The 6,305-nt window shown below is 41.9% G+C and overlaps 1 protein-coding gene across 1 annotated transcript in view; it reads left to right on the top strand.

Annotated features, from left to right (window-relative positions):
* The window catches only part of LOC149434285 (protein MTSS 1-like), a 234,247-nt gene that overhangs the window by 111,167 nt on the left and 116,775 nt on the right, over positions 1 to 6,305 (top strand). The gene's annotated exons all lie outside the window — the stretch shown is intronic.

Genomic DNA, 6,305 nt, shown 5'->3' with positions numbered 1-6,305 from the left:
CAGGGATATACAGAACAGACATGGACACAGCCAGCTTTCTTCTATGGGCAGTTGAATGTAAACAGACCAAAAGTGATCATATACCCTCTATTTTCAGCTGTACTAGGGGCTTAGAGAGATGGGGGAGGTGAAACAGCAGTACACTTATCTCAGTGGATGACTGCAGGGAGGCGTATCTGCAGTCTTGGCCAATAGAGGACATGCCGACTGTTCTACTAGCAGCCAGAAAACTGACCACACTGGGATGGATGTGCTCTTATGTCTAATGTTGTCATTACATGTTTTTGGTGGCAACCATAATTACTTGTTACATACACAGACTCCTCTTTTTGGTTTGCTGGGCTACACAACAGTTGTGTTTTACTGCTCCTTATCACATTCTAGCCTGTGAGTGAGTTGACTCATTGAAAACCAATGCACTCATTGGGGTTGATTTACTAAAACCGGAGAATGCAAAATCTGGTGCAGCTGTGCATGGTAGCCAATCAGCTTCTAATTTCAGCTTGTTCAATTATGCAGGCCATACATGGGTCAAATTCCAAAAATTTTTCGTCTGAAAATCGAAAACGTTCGCTCGGTAATCCGATGGTGCTATCAATGACTTCGAAAATTGGCCGTCCAAGTCATAAAGTTCACCCCATATAACAGGCAAAACTTCTGTTCCTTCCAGGTCACGGGTCATGCACATATTCTTTTTGGAAAAACGATCGTACAATTTGACCATCATTGAGTCGAAAACTTCCAACATGCCCAATCGCTGAAAAGGGGAGGAACCACGAGAATTGGCCGGTGCCATTGACCCACTAACAGAGCGAAAATCAGCCGATTATTCTTAGGTCTGATTTTCGGACAAAAAATTGGTTGAGTTTGGCTGGCATAAGGCTTTGAGAATAAAACCTGGAAGCTGATTGGCTACCATGAACATCTGCACCAGATTTTGCACACTCCAGTTTTAGTCAATCAACCTCATTGTATGGCTGATATCTTATTTCAGCAATTGTTACGCAGAGAGGGTGAGTGTGGAAAATACAAATTTATTTTCCTTTGAAGATGAAAAGCCTCTAGTTCACTGACTTGGGCCGAAATGCCCTTCACATTTTCTTTTCCTCTCGTAGACTCGGAGGAGGTTACATCTGGTGATTTGAGAGGCAGTGGAAGGTGTTTGACTCTTTTTGACTTCATCTTAGTCTTGTGGAAGTCTCTCTCGAATTTGTTCCGCATTCTGTATGTAGGCATGATCATCCTAGAATATGGGAAGATCGTTAGGAGACCATATTCGCACCATAGCGTGACCTTGTCCTATAAATGGCCTCCTACTCCCTGGTAGTTATACCGCCATGAAGAGAAACCATCAGACCTAATGACTCCCACATGGTAGTTTTCAGTAACATCAACAGGTCCTCCACCATGTTTAGCTGTACTGGGTTAAAGGCACCCTTTGGCTTTCTTCAGATGGAGAACTAGGCATTGGGAACAAGGTTCGAGGTGACTTACCTGGCAGTTTTACATTTGTCTGTTGCTGAGGAGCCAGGTTTTGTGACCATGTCCCTGTGGAACCTTCTTGGGTTCTAAGCCCAGGCTGTACGGAGAGCCTCAGCTCCTGTCCATGCAGAGATTAAAGTGTATGTTGAGACAAAAAAACCCAAAAAAACTTTAATAAATCTCAAAGATACCTTTATTTATTTCAGGTACTTGTATATCGCCGTCAATTTACGCAGCACTTTACATATATATATTGTACATTCACATCAGTCCCTAACCCTCAAGGGGCGTACAATCTAAGGTCCCTAACCCTCAAGGGGCGTACAATCTAAGGTCCCTGACCCTCAAGGGGCGTACAATCTAAGGTCCCTGACCCTCAAGGGGCGTACAATCTAAGGTCCCTGACCCTCAAGGGGCGTACAATCTAAGGTCCCTGACCCTCAAGGGGCGTACAATCTAAGGTCCCTGACCCTCAAGGGGCGTACAATCTAAGGTCCCTGACCCTCAAGGGGCGTACAATCTAAGGTCCCTGACCCTCAAGGGGCGTACAATCTAAGGTCCCTGACCCTCAAGGGGCGTACAATCTAAGGTCCCTAACCCTCAAGGGGCGTACAATCTAAGGTCCCTAACCCTCAAGGGGCGTACAATCTAAGGTCCCTAACCCTCAAGGGGCGTACAATCTAAGGTCCCTAACCCTCAAGGGGCGTACAATCTAAGGTCCCTAACCCTCAAGGGGCGTACAATCTAAGGTCCCTAACTCACATTCATACATACACATACTAGGGACAATTTAGAAAGGAGCCAATTAACTTACCAGCATGTCTTTGGAATGTGTGAGGAAACCCACGCAGGCACAGGGAGAACATGCAAGGCAGGTGGTGCCGTGGTTGGGTTTCGAACCTGCAACCCTAGTACTGCCAGGCGGAAGAGCTAACCACTTAGCTACTGTGCTGCCCTACATGCACGTTTCCCTAGGTTTTATCCCACTGAACACACTGCTGGTACATGAAGAAGAAACTGTTGATGTCCCAGAAGTATAGTGTGCTCCTAACACCTTCTTCGACATGACAACACTGCTCAAAATTCCTAAGCATGTGGTGTCAGCCCTGCCTACTTCATTTCTGATGAATTACAAGGAACACAGACCTCTCCCCCCTCCTTTTTCACCATTAACCCCTCCTTGTGCAGAGGTAGGGAGTGCAAGAAGTTAGCAACGTTTGGCAAACTCAACAGGTATTTTTTCATTTATAAAAAAAGATTCAAAATAATTTCAATGGTCTATATAACAGTCCAAAGTGGAGCAAATAAGAGAGGTTTTAAGTGTTTACATTCATTTTAAAGTGGCTGTAAGCGCTTACATATACCCAGTGAAGTGACCGGCCTCAAGTGTTGCACAGAGATTAAACACATCCTCCTACATAAGTTGGACCTGTTTATCTGCATTCAAAGTGCAGAATTTATAAAGCTTGTCTGACAGTCCAGAAAAAAGGGGCAGAGAGCTGAAATTACACCACACTGGAACAGAGGTGAGGCTGTCAATCTGCTTGAGGCCCTCCCCTGTCACCTTTTTTCTCTTGGTGTCAGGAAAACTTGTCAGAAGTGATTCATGCTGATAGCAGAGGAAGGAGGCAGCAGACAGAAATATCTCTGGACTGAGACAAGTACACACTATAAAAGGATATGCTTTGTTTATATTTCATATCTGAGATTTACAACTGCAAGAAGCCTTTTACACCCCTGGCATCAGTGAGCTCCAGTCTTTGTTTTGCAATGCACTGGTTGTCAACTTAACAGGTATAGGGGACCCCAGGTGTCGCCAATAGGCCTCATATAATATTCAAGTCAAGGATGTTTTAAAGCAGAACTCCAGGCAAAAACCTCTTTACTTGTCCTTGTTGCTGATTTCTTACCTTCACTGAATGTCATCCGTCTTCTGGTTCAGTCAGTAGTTGCTCTGAAATAGATTATTGATTTTCAAATCAGACAGTTAATTCTCTTTGGTTTCCGGTTTGTAAGACCAGTGGCTGCTGTGCCTCCTATTCCCCCAGCACATCCCTTCTGTAAATCTTTCTCCATGGAGCAGTGATGTCAATCAGACCAACCTGCAGTGGTGGACAGACTGAGACTGACACATTCAACATGTACAGGCCTAGTGTACCCGCCCACATTCACTGCAATTCCCCGTGGTTGATGGGAACTGTAGTTTCCTTTTACTGCAGACAGGGAGGAGAGAATATGATGTAAGCCCTGCTGTTACACCTCCTCCTTGGCAGAGCAGATGCTGTTATTTTTTGAATTCCAGAGATGGGGGTCATGAAAATTCAATTAGACTTTTCTCCTAAATGGTAAAGATCCTTGATTGTAAGCTCTGAGGATCAGGGCTTTCCTATCCCTCTTGTATTGAACTGTATTGTTGCTGTATTGTCTCCCGTTATATTGTAAAGCACTGAGCAAACTGTTGGCGCCATAAATCCTGTATAATAATAATAATATATAAATCCTGTATAATAACAATATATAAATCCTGTATAATAATAATAATAATATATAAATCCTGTATAATAATAATATATAAATCCTGTATAATAATATAAATCCTGTATAATAATAATAATAATAATATATAAATCCTGTATAATAATAATAATAATAATATATAAATCCTGTATAATAATAATAATAATATATAAATCCTGTATAATAATAATAATAATATATAAATCCTGTATAATAATAATATATAAATCCTGTATAATAATAATAATATATAAATCCTGTATAATAATAATAATAATATATAAATCCTGTATAATAATAATATATAAATCTTGTATAATAATAATATATAAATCCTGTATAATAATAATATATAAATCCTGTATAATAATAATATATAAATCCTGTAGTATAATAATAATATTCTTTATTTAATAATATTCTTTATTTTATAAACTGTTAAGTGTTTTGTATAGCGGATTGTACTAATGGGTGATTTTTTTTTTTTGCCTGTTCCAGAGTTCTTTTTTAAAAGATATTGCATAAAACGCATATAACTGGTAATTAAATAACATTACTTACATTTAGTGTTTTTTTCATTACTGCTTTCTGATTTCAGTTGTCCCTTTTTATAGCTCTCTTAACCAGTTTATGAGAGTTTGGAAAGTATTTTTTTTTAGTAGTCCTTTAATTCAGACAGTGTGGTCAATGATGCTCAGTATATCTTCTTTACGAGCATGCAGATGTATGTCTCAGGATTGGGACGGGTCCGTTCATGAATAATCACCCGGTGGTATCTCGTGATTCTGGCACAAGGGAGGATTTATAAAGGTGACTTGTTAGCACAGGATGTGTTGTGGCCAGACACGGGGCAATCCCCGAATGTTACTCTGTCTATGCGCTCTGTGTTTTCACAATATTGTGTGGTTGCTTTGGTTACTTGCTGTGGGCACAGGCCACCAAAAAAGTTCCGTTAAACCATCCCGCAGTTGCGGTTGAGAATGTGTCAAGTGAATGTTTTTTAGCAACTGAAGGGTTGCAGACTGGGACATCCTACATGTCAGCTCCTATTAACCCTTCTTTGATCATTTTTAATGTGGCAATTGAACGGCTTCTTTAAGCACGTGACATAGTAAATGTATACTGTACAGCCTGAAATATATAACTGTCGATACACAAAAAAAAAGACCAAACTGCAGTAAGACCGTTTAAAAACGCTTCCAAACTCCTAGGAGAAAATAGGCATACATAAACTTCAATCCCCAGAATCCGGATGGTGGTTGCACATGCGTGGTAGCACTTCGATTTCCAGCTCCGCCCTAAGTGCGTTTCGTCAAGTATATCATCAAGAGCACATGCATTTTGCACATTTCACTTTGCTAGCACAGCACAATGTTTGTATTTTTTTAATAGTTTAGGTGGTATATTATATACTTTTTTAACCACCTCCCGCCCGCCATATAGTAATATGACGGACGCAAGGTGGTTCTCTTGTTCTGGGAGGACATCATATGACGTCCTCCCATTCTCACCGCGCATGCGCGGCTCAGGGAGCGCGCAGCGCGGCAATCGGTGGTGCGCTGTGTCCCTCGGACACAGCGGATCACCGATCACAGAAAAAGCCGAAGATGTCGGCTCGGTCATGTGATCAGCTGTGTCCAATCACAGCTGATCACATGTAAACAGGGAAATGCCGGTCAGCGTGACAGCTCGAGAGGAGGGGAGAGCCGGTAATCTGCTTTCCGCGGAGGGGACATGTACACTGATCATCAGGGCACTGATAATCAGTGTGCCCTGATGATCAGTGTAGCTCCAGTAGTGCCACCTGTCAGTGTCCATCAGTACCTTGTGTCAGTGCTCATCAGTGCCTCGTGTCAGTGCCACATCAATGCCACATATCAGTGCCCATCTGAGCTGCCTTTCAGCGTCACCCATCAGTGCCAGTCAGTGCCACCTATCAATGCCAATCAGTGGCAGTCAGTGCCGCCTATCAGTGCCATGTTTCAGTGTCCATCAGTGCAGCCCATCACTGCACCCTCATTAGCGCACATCAGTGAAGGAGAAAAATCACCTATTTACAAAATTTTATAACAAAAACTAAGAAACATTTTCTTTCTAAATTTTCTGTGGTTTTTGGTTTGTTTAAGAAAAAATAAAAAAACACAGAGGTGATTAAATACCACCAAAATAAAGCTCTGTCACAAAAAAATGATAAAAATGTAATATGGGTTCAGTGTGGCATGACCGCGCAATTGTCGCTCAAAGTGCGACAGCGCTGAAAGCTGGAAATTGGCCTGGGCAGGAAGGGGGGGTATAAGTGCCCTGTA

This window comes from Staurois parvus, unplaced genomic scaffold (assembly GCF_062004578.1).
Source record: "Staurois parvus isolate SC_StPar_1 unplaced genomic scaffold, SC_StPar_1.0 ptg001787l, whole genome shotgun sequence".
In the NCBI taxonomy this organism is placed as follows: Eukaryota; Metazoa; Chordata; class Amphibia; order Anura; family Ranidae; genus Staurois; species Staurois parvus.
This window is presented reverse-complemented; position numbering and strand designations above follow the sequence as displayed.